This window comes from Triticum aestivum, chromosome 5D (assembly GCF_018294505.1).
Source record: "Triticum aestivum cultivar Chinese Spring chromosome 5D, IWGSC CS RefSeq v2.1, whole genome shotgun sequence".
NCBI classification, from domain to species: Eukaryota; Viridiplantae; Streptophyta; class Magnoliopsida; order Poales; family Poaceae; genus Triticum; species Triticum aestivum.
The window spans coordinates 535,657,870-535,669,723 of record NC_057808.1 but is presented as its reverse complement, the minus strand read 5'-3'; positions in this window follow the sequence as shown (position 1 = coordinate 535,669,723).

Genomic DNA, 11,854 nt, shown 5'->3' with positions numbered 1-11,854 from the left:
TGTTGAATTTTGTATTTCGATTCAGAATTGAGATTCCATCGGAAATTAATCATATATGTCTGAATCTAGTGATCCACATGGATATGTGATCCCTACATCTATCAACTGCAGAGATGGATGATTTTGTATTGCCAATGATATAAGTTATCGGAAAGAGATTCCACCTCTGGAGAATAGTTGGGTATCTGCGTGTACCCTTGTGCTACAATACTTGCTCTTTGTTTCACCACCTCGTTGTTCTCAATTCTGTTTCCAGAAGAAAACTGGTGCAGGTATTGCTTATGAATACCTTCTCATTATTGAGCAAGATCATTTCTACCTAGATTATACCCTTTGCTTGAGTTCAGTCCGAGTGTTGATCACACTTTGCCATGGCCATGGTCTTTGGATCTGAATCATTTGAAAGGTTTTCTCAAACTAGTTGAGAAATGTATGTCGATAATTGTAGATTTCCGGTTACATGTTTCTCCAGAATCTATATATCAATATAGAGTTGATGGAAATATCATTACCCATAGTGACTGCTCGCGATTTCCCAATGCGATTGAGTCAGGTATTCCGATGTCCCGGTCATTGTGTGCACTATGACCTAGGTTGGTGGAGGTTTCCCGTCCACTGGGTGTATACTACCCATTAGGTGTCTGCCAACGTGAAGTTGACTTGCATTTACTGATTCACAGGCCTTGATATCCTTTCTTGCGAGAAGTTGAGTCCTGATGTACTTCTGCCATACATCTCCCCCTGTTGCTTTGAACGGGGAGTGGAGTGGATTTATTGGTACCTCCACTCTTTCAGTCGTACTTCTGCAGGATTGTAGGATTGTGTGACACCTTTATAGTCAGTAAATGAATCTGGCAGGTTATTTGCAATGTGTTGCAAATCTTCTGGACGCATAGTTTAGATCTTTGAGTACGTGGATTTGAGGCAGAAATGTGTTGAACATTCCACTAATTTCCTGGCATTCTTTATGGTACTTAAAATCTCCCCCTAATGCCTGGAAATGTTCCTCATTGAATCATCATACTGGCCTTGAATAACTCCCCATGTGAGGGACTTGAGGTATTCACGGAAATACAATTATTCCTCACATAGATCCCAACTATATGTTGAGGGGCCAATGATGTATGTCGGGGTGGTGATATCGATGTGTATCGAATTACCGCAGATGGGAAATACTTGGTACGTATCAAAGATAGAGGGGAATAATATTATGCAGTTTGGTCATGAGCGTGTAAAAGTACATGACTCCAACGTAAAGTTGGTAAGTTGCAATTCCAGAGTAAAGATAATGCAATGAGCTTAACTCTTTGGATAAAGGATTCTACCAAACCATTTTGAGTCTAGACATTAGGACAAATTGCTAAATTTCAATCCAAAGGCCATAAAGAAGGCACTCAAGGAGAATTCTGCAATGTTATCCATTCGATTTGCTTGAAATCGATGTCAGGATAATGAGCCAACGGTTTCATGTGGAAAAACCACACTTGGGACCATCATATAGATGTGTCTTTTAGAATCATGGAACACCTGAATAGTCTAGTCAATGGATGGGAAGAGCCACCACTGGTGCGCGTCGGTGCTATAAAAACGGTTTTTAACCCCTTTCCGCAACGACATTTGGAACCGTCGCCAAGTGAGTGTGGGCGATAGGAGGGTCCTTCCCACACGACCCAGAAAACCGTCAGAGATAGGGCCCCTACAGTACTCCTACTCGTTTCTGCTCACATTGACATCGCAGTCGGTATCCTGTGGTGCTACGTTTACGATGCACGGCCCATCACAAACGGTTCACTATTATAGAACGTGTATGATGCGCGGCCCATCACAAACTTTCACTGTTAAGAAGATTACCTAATCGTCGTACGAGTGTCGGACAGGATTACGAAACGTCGGACCGTCGTAACATATTCGTACACGACAACTATCGCACATGCTATTCTGTGGTGCAACGTTTACGATGCATACTTCATCAAAAACAGTTCATGGTTGCGAATCGTGTACGATAAGGCAACTAACACAAACGTTTAGTTTGCCCGCACCATTTGTGATATTGTCTGACATCGCACACGCTTTGCAAACGGCAACTGTGTGCATGCTTGCACACGTTTCCTCTCTATGAACCGTCTCGGATTATGGTGCATATCGCAAACGTTTGTGTTTTACCAACCGTGTGTGCCGTAACAACCTGGAGAGCGTAATTTCACTGTAATTTAATTGCTGCTTTTTCAAATTGTACCGGATTTGGATTTGAATTTGAATGTATGCCACAACTTTATTCGTATCCATCAGGTTCAAACAACCAAGCATTATTTGATTCATAGGTACATATATTCAAGAATTACATAAGAACCAAATAAAGAATGATGAACCACAGTTGTATACTTGTACTATTAAAGACGGTAAAGAAAGAGGCGAAATATATTCTGGTTGCTGAATAAGGTGAAGCGGAATGCCCATATTGCGCCCTCCTCCATGCAGAAGGCACGCACGACTCTAGGCCAACCCCTTGTGATGGCCGACCGCCCATCCTTCACGGTCTTCATGAAAACATCTAGATAATCACGTGTTCTGGTAGAAATACTTTAACCTTTTCATGCCCACCAATCTTGTAGCTTGAGAGGTAATCTTGAGTAAACTGTTTTGGCAACTACTGCAAAGGAAAAAGATTCAGACATTGTCATCTAACACAACTCATTATGGGCAGTAAAAAGAAGGCTGCAGAGTTCTTACTTACCATCCTGCAATTCGCTGTTGTCTTGGATAAAGTGTAAACAAATAGTTTAATTGCCATCTTTGGATCCATTTTACTAACAATCTTTATCAGCTTCCTCACTTGATACTGGTTCATCGATATCTCATTGCCCCATACGCAGAAAGGGTCGAAGCACAGATCTTTACCAATGACATATGTACCTAAAAGCACCAAGTTAATATTAGAAGCTAAACATCAATTACACAATGATGTAGTACAACACTCTTTTATAATATGTCTATATACATCCGTATGTGGTAGTCCATTTGAAATCTCTAAAAAGAAAAATATTTAGGAACGGAGGGAGTATCTTATAACATGTAATATACTCACATATTAGATGAATTAACATCTTATATTATGGGCCGAAAGGAGTTTATTGCATTCTTACAAATTATCGGCTGATTAACTGCTGCTGTATCCATGGGTTACAGTTAGTTTGAGCTAGTTCGGGCTTAAATAGCCCTAAAGTATATCTAAACACGAGGGCTAGTTTGAGCTAGTTGCATCTATAACCCACCCCCAAAAAACTATCCAACCCAAGAGATGCTAATTGGAGCTAGTTCTCCTAGTGCATTTATTGTCAATCTAACCCTGCCATCTAAACAACTATTTGGATGGAGTTAGTTCAGGGTTAATCATGAGCTAGAAACTAACTCTAACCTCTAGCTACGTTGAGTATCCAAACAGGGCTGTGTTGTTGTTGTTGTTGTTGTTGTTGTTGTTGCTGCTGCTGCTCTTCTACGTATATCTAGACATAATTAGAACATTAATGTAACACTCTTCCTTGTTGCTATGTAGCCTCAGATATATTACATATCTATCTATCTTCTATCTATCTATCTATCTATCTATATCTATACCTCTATATACCTATACTAATTACAGACTCCCAAGTAATTACCACATTAATTAGAATTTATCAGCCATTAATATTGCGGGACCAAGTTATTACGGTACAGATCCACCCATGTAATTATATGTCCGTCTGAAAAAAAAAACATATGGATATCTCTAACTCTCCCAATCTGTGAGGTGTAAAAAAAATATCATGTATGCATCTCTCTCCAACAACCCAACTCCAACAAACTGTCACGTATCTTTTCAAAACGGAGAAAACTTCTAGATGAAAATACAGTCTCATGTATCTAATCTTCTAAACCATTGGATCAAGAGTCATCCCTTCGTCCAAGGACGCTAACCACCGTTCAAAAAAAAGTACCCTAACCACCACGCCCTACATGTCTCCGATCTCCTCGATCTTCTTCCCCCACATGCCGTCGCCACGACACAGCCGTGGCTTTTCTTTCTCCCTCACAACCTCTACTCTTCCCGTAACCTAACCATGAAACCCCAGCCATCTCAATTTTTGAGCTCTCTGGCGCCTTCGGTTGAAAACGAACTACTGAGCAAGCCTATTTCTTTTGCCACAAGAACAGGTAAGTCGATTCCTTTTGCCAGAAGAACGACGTGATTTAGAAGGAGGAAAGTGTTCCAAGAGTAGAGATCCATGGAGTCGATCGGCCGTGCTACTGCTAGAGTCGCACCTTGCCTACGGGACAAGGTTCTTTCCGGCCATCATGCACGTACGGAAGCAAATTATCTGGGTTAATTTTCAGGCTGACCTAACATGGTAAGATATACACAGCTAGCTGATTGATTGATTGATTTCTCACAGGGGATACAGCCATGCATGCACTGAGATTTACATGCCTTTGGCCATAGATTGATTAGGGCGTGCGGTATTTCGTGTGTGTTATTGGCAGGTCGATTGATCATCTTGCGAAAGCTGCTATGTATCTGAAGATTAGTTCTCACAAGCTAGGCTTTGCAGGTCACTCTTGCCGGAGAGTACGCGGCAACTCAATGGACCGTCTCCGTCAAAGTAAAATAGAACCTGGGCCAACACGTGCAAGATTTTCTATATACCATGGCGCAGGTGAGCACCGAGCAGATACGGCAGTATGCATGATATACCATGGCGCAGGCGAGCACCGAGCAGATACGGCAGTGTGCATGATCTAGACAGCAGAGCATGCTCGCCTAATCTGTTGCCCACGCACAACAAGGAAGATTTCATCCCTGTAGCTGGCATTCATGGCCAAGGTTTTGGTTACCAGTCGAAATTTCAAGATTTCCCATGGTTACCGCGTATTTCCGTGCCCCTCGGTAAATCGCCATACCGAGCAAAAAATACCTTTTTTTTGAAAATTTTGAATTTAAACACTCGATTTACAGTAAAGTACATAGGATCTAATTAATGCCATGAGAATTATTTCTGACGTGTTGGTAGCAACCTAGTTCCTGTTTTGAGAGGTCTTTGGCTCGAATATTCATCCATTCACTTATTTGAATTCAAAATTCAACTATGAAATTCGCTCGAAATATTCTCGGTAACCGTGGTAACCATGTTTACCAGTCCCCCTCGGTAAAATTGTCTCATTCGGTAACCAAAACGTTGTTCATGGCACGGCGGTCAAATCAATGTTCCATGTAACATGCTCCATGAAGCCACATTCCAAAAAATAACAAATAGTAAGACATATCATGTCTCAACTTCTCATCTCTTTGTCTGCATGTAGCTGGTAGGTGCACAGCCCGATGGTCATATCAATGGTTCAGCTAACATTTTTTTCGAAACGGAGGCATAAGATTTGCCTCATCTATTAAATAAGGAGAGAATAGAGTTTAGATTTTTACAGGACACCCCATACAAGCGACATGACAATTACTCACACACAATGATAGTCCCTAGCTTCTTGGCGCCGGCAGTAACCCATAACTTTGCCTCACCAATGATGGTTTGGAGGAGAATAGGCGGTGGCGCAAATTTTTGCCGAAATACCCTAGCATTTCGCTCGTTCCAAATGGTCCAAGAGGTGAGCCATTTCACCAATGATGGTTCAGCTAACATGGTCGATGAAGCCACGTCCAAACAAATAGTGAGACACCATTGGTTCTCATCGGTATGTCTGCTTTCATTAATCCATTCATATGTTCCATTGCAGATTTGAAGTTACCCACTTCTGGTATCACGCGATAGATCCTGGGCTACAACAGTTGGAGATTATGATAGTCCTAATAATAATGGTGGTATTAATGGGTAAGCTGAGTTGACTGCAGGGATATTCAAAATTTTCACGGTGAGTGTGCAGAATATTTTTTGATAAACTATTTCTACCTGTACGTCATCCTGCGTCTACTTCTCACATTACATGATCTAGAGCCTAACTATAATGCAATTAGGATTTCGGAGAAGTAAGCAACAGACAGCTGTAAAAGAATAGCTTCGGTTTATTCATTTATATGCAAGAAAATCTATATCTTTTCATAAAGAAACACTTTGTTTGAGAGATATTGTATAACAGTAGCTTGGTGGAACCTTAGCTTAAGTACCATGATTGTTTTGTCCTCACAGATTATTGCGCACACAGATTTAGACTTTTATACATCTTTCAGCTGAACAAGGGATAGGGCTAAATATTCTTATGGGCAGTAATGATTTTATTGCATAAGGGATGAGAACTTTAGTTTCATAAAATAAGTAACCAAATTGTTCCCCTGACGTATCTCTCAAACTCCCAAAAAATAGAAGCCATTGATTTTGTGCATTTGACGGTTGTGATGCCTCGCTAACATGTACGCGCTAAGCCGTCAAATGCAATGTTGGAAACTCCTCATCGTATCATAGTACAGGGTTTATATCTAACCTAGACGCCATGTTAATTCTAGAGGCAAATAGGCTAACAGCCGCCACCTTCCATGCCTTCTACTATCCTGAACCTCCGATCGGTCGTAACACATCATTCTTCCCTCCTACGGCCAGAGCATCACCAAAGAATGACGCTCTCCAGTTTGAAGCCTACACCGCTAGCTCTCCATCAGATCCCCCGGCTGCAAGGTATGATACTACATTGAATTCCCTCCACCGATCTGTCAACTTGCACCAGCGGCCCCAATTTGATGTATAATTCCTGAGGTGTTTCCTTGGCACTACATGTACACGTATATTGCTTATTTGTGTTATTTGGAGCAGCGGAGACGGCGGTCGATGATAGCTCATGGTTTAATATGCAATTTCACAGAAATCTGTAGTTCCGGGCAAGTTCGATCCCGAATTCCCGATCGAATGGATTGGTTCCTCTCTTTTATGACATGTGCTGATTTCTTTATGTTGATTTGGCACTTGCATATTTAACCATTCTTACTATGTTACATCTCGTGTATAAAGTATGAAGGCATGCAAAGTGGCGCAGCTGATCACTTATAGTTTTCTACCGATCTATGTTTGCTCATGCGAAACAAAATTGATCATCCAACACCTACTGCTCTACTGCTTCTCATTGCCAGCCTGTGTATGGCACAATGACAACATGCAACAACATGCTTGCCAGTATGAATAACTCTCGGTGCAGGTACATGAATCTCCAATCCAGATGATCTTTCTTGATTATTCATAGCATGCATGCACTAGAAACATATATTAATATAATGTAATAAAAAAAGGTATATTGCTATTTCATCCTGCAACAGTGGCGCAGACTGCGTGTATGTCTGCATGTACGTGCAGTTTAATTTACGGTGCATCCTTCAGCATATATATCATGACAAGATGTAGTCTTGCTTGGGGAACGTCTTAACATCTGATGAAGTAGGTACCTGTTGAACTAGCTCCTTCGGTACCATGTTAAACTGCTGGTACGTGCAGTATCCAAAAAATGAATCGATATTGAAGTTATTTATCCATGTAATTTCTCTCATTCTCTGATGTAAAAGTTGTTTAAGACTAAGGTGCATGATTACGGTGTGAAGGTGATGTCTGTAGGCAATATGCAAAAAATGGCTTATAAGTATGAATTACTTATTTTTATTCTTCGTGTTTTCTTTGTGTGTATACTAATTTGTGGTTTGAATGGTTGATTATATTGGCCAAATGCTACTCAAACATATTTTTTTTGTGGTATTATTTCGTGGTATTAGTATATATCACTTATTAGTAATCCCATTAGCTCATAACGTGATATAGTTTTTCATTACGACCATCGGTGTATTAAGACTGTACTGAGTTTGATGTATTTTCTTATAGTTTCCATTTAGTTGATCTAAGCATGCTCTAATCAAGCATGCTCATTTAGTCGGAAAGCTGAAATGCAAGACGACACGAAAACTCATTCTGATCCTTATAGAATAGAAGTTCTCGCATACCAATCATCCAGGGTAAAGGTACTCCTTCCTTGAAAGAAGTTACACACTTTAGAATATATAGTACAAACAATGATTCATAAACCGTATAGGCATGCATTATATAGGTCAGATAATGTATGGACGTGCAATAATATGAAATCACAATTATTATATATGTATGAGGCACAAAAAATATACATGAAAATAAACATAATATACGTACATAAAAGAAAATGTTCTTTGAAAATATCAGTACCGAAGTTTAATTTTTATGGTGATCCACATGTGTTAGACACTAAGCTAAATCCAAAAGCTACAAATAATTTGGTCTATTTCCATATATACTATTAAGTGAACTAGCGCCTTAGATATATTACATATGGCCCTAGTTAACCTAACGATAAATGGGTTGCAGATATACTCAGTTAAAAGTCCGATTCACCGATTAGTCCCTTATCAGCCGCCGGCCTATATGGTACCAGCTACCGATATCCTGAACAGTGAGCAGATATAAGCCATGGGATGAAACTAACCTCGATGGAAAACAACAGTCGTTCCCAAAATGGTCCTGTGTAGGTACATCGAGAAGCATGTTAAGCACAATAGGCTAAACATCACCAAAATTATCCATGGCAGACAAAATAATCTCCAAAAGATAGCTTCAGTGTGCAGGTTTAAGCACGCTAGTAAAGCAAAACAAGTGGAAAGGTGTGCTAACTGCAACAGGCCTAACATTTAACAATAAGCAAATATAGTCATTCAAACTGGTATTGTGCCGGTCTAAGTACACTGGTTATTGTTAAATATAAATGGAAAGACGTGTTAACTACAAGATGCAGCAACCAAATGTAGTCATTCATAGTGGTATTATTGAAACTGGTACTGATGAAATTGAACTGCATAGTTCGTACTTGCACATATAGAACATCACGTTGTGAATAACTGGAATAAACAAGGCATACTACGAATAACCAAAGATAGCATTTGAAACTAGACATATGCTAACTACAAACAACCGAACAATCAAAAGCTTTAAAAGAGGCATATGCTAGCTATAACAGGCTTAACAGCAAGCAAATATATGCATTCCTATCGGTATGTTTAAAACTGGATTGATGAAATGTACTGCACAGTAAATAATTGCACATATAGAGCATCACATTGTGAACAACTGAAATAAACAAATCATGGGTTGACTCACTTGTCACAGATGGGCTCGTTCCCGTGGGAAGAGCATGATGATGTTTGCTAAGACTACGTCGGTATTTCCCCCAAGAGGAGAGGATGATGTAGCACAACAACGGTAGGTATTTCCCTCAGTTATGAAACCAAGGTATCGAACCAGTAGGAGAACCAAGCAGCAAAACGTAAACATCCCTTGCACACAAATAACAGCCATTCGCAACCCGACGTGTTAAAGGGGTTGTCAATCCCTTTCGGGTAACAGCGCCAGAAATGGCTAGTTGACGGGAGAAAATTGTATTAGATTGAAATAATAGATCACAAATAAAATAAAGTGCAGCAAGGTATTTTTGTATTTTTGGTTTAATAGATCTGAATAAAAAACGCAAAGAAAAAGTAGATCACAAGGCAAATATATGAGGAAGAAGACCCGGGGGCCGTAGGTTTCACTAGTGGCTTCACTCGAGAAAAATAGCAAACGATGGGTAAACAAATTACTGTTGGGCAATTGATAAAACTTCAAATAATCATGACGATATCCAGACAATGATCATTACATAGGCATCACGTCCAAGATTAGTAGACCGACTCCTGCGTGCACCTACTACTATTACTCCACACATCGACCGCTATCCAGCATGCATCTAGTGTATTAAGTTCATGGAAAAACGGAGTAATGCAATAAGAATGATGACATGATGTAGACAAGATCCATCTATCTATTGCAGCAGATATTAGATCTCGTCTTTTTATTCTTAGTAGCAACAATACATACATGTCGGTTCTCCTTCTGTCACTGGGATCAAGCACCGTAAGATCGAACCCACTACCGTGCACCTCTTCCCATTGCAAGATAAATAGATCAAGTTGGCCAAACAAAACCCAAATATCGGAGAAGAAATACGAGGCTATAAGAGATCAAAGAAACTCAAATAACTTTCATGGATATAAAAAGATATAACTGATCATAAACTCGAAGTTCATCAGATCCCAACAAACACACCGCAAAAAGAGTTACATCATATGGATCTCCAAGAGACCATTGTATTGAGAATTCAGCGAGAGAGAGAAAGCCATCTAGCTACTAACTACGGACCCGAAGGTCTACAAAGAACTACTGACGCATCATCGGAGAGGCACCAATGGAAGTGGTGAACCCCTCCGTGATCGTGTCTAGATTGGATCTGGTGGTTCTGGACTCTGCGGCGGCTGGATGAATATTTCGTCGACGCTTCTAGGGTTCTGGGATTTTTGGGGTATTTATAGAGCAAAGAGGCGGTCCGGGGGCACCCGAGGTGGGCACAACCCACCAGGGCGCGCCTGGGCCTCCTGGCGTGCCCTGGTGGGTTGTGCCCCCCTCGGGGCACCCCTAGGTGCAACCAGGGCCCATTGCCTTCCTTCTGGCCCATAAAAAATCATCATGGAATTTCATGGCATTTGGACTTCGTTTGATATTGATTTCCTGCGATGTAAAAAACATGGAAAAACAACAACTGGCAATTGGCACTATATCAATAGGTTAGTACCAAAAAATGATATAAAATGACTATAAAATGATTATAAAACATCCAAGATTGATAATAAAACAGTATGGAACAATAAAAAATTATAGATACGTTGGAGACGTATCAGCATCCCCAAGCTTAACTCCTGCTCGTCCTCGAGTAGGTAAGTGATAAAAACAGAATTTTTGATGTGGAGTGATGTTCATCAAGTCATATCATATTCTTTTGTTTATAGCATGGACATTTGGACTTTTATGTGATTCAAAGCAATAGTCTAGTTTTGACATAATAATTTAGATACTCAGGCATATCAACAAGCAACCATGTCTTTCAAAATATCAATGCTAAAACAAGTTATCCCTAGCCCATCATGCTCAAACATTGATCCATTCATGAAACACGCTCGAATATTAGCTACACCCAATACTTAAGTATGATCATATTGCCTCTTAGTTGGTGCTTTTGTAAGAGAAGATGGAGACTCAAATTCAAAATAAAAATTGCATAAAGTAAAAGAAAGGCCCTTCGCAGAGGGAAGTAGGGATTTGTAGAGGTGCCAGAGCTCAAAGCGAAAAATTAGAGATAAAAAAACATTTTGGGAGGTGTATCCATCCCACCAACGAAAACGACGTAGAGCTACGAACACTTTCTATGCTAGATATGCCATAGGCGGTTCCCAAACAGAAAATAAAGTTTATTCCTTTTTCCACCATACTTTCACTTTCGATGGCTAGCCGTATCCACAGGTGCCTTCCATGCCAACACTTTCCAAGAAATTTATTATTTGACAACATAAAGTAAATCCATTTTTGCATTTCGGGACTGGGAATCCCTAAAAGCTTTGCCTTACTCTCGTGCAATGACAAGTGAATAAACACTCATCGTGAGAATAACACATCCAGCATGGAAAATATTAGCCACCCGTTACCGTTCCACGAGCGAAACAAACACACAAAAGAGAAGTTTATTTTGAAAATTAGAGATGGCACATACAAATTTGCTTAGAATGGCAAAATAATACCGCATATAGGTAGGTATAGTGGACTCATGTGGCAATACTGGTTTAAAGGATTTTGGATGCACAAGTAGAGGTCATACTTAGTGCAAAATGAAGGCTAGCAAAAAGATTGAGAGGCGACCAACCAAGAAACGAATAATTTCGTGAAGCAAGCATTAAGCATAAGTAACACCGAATAATACACCACAAGTAGGATGTAATTTTTATTGCATG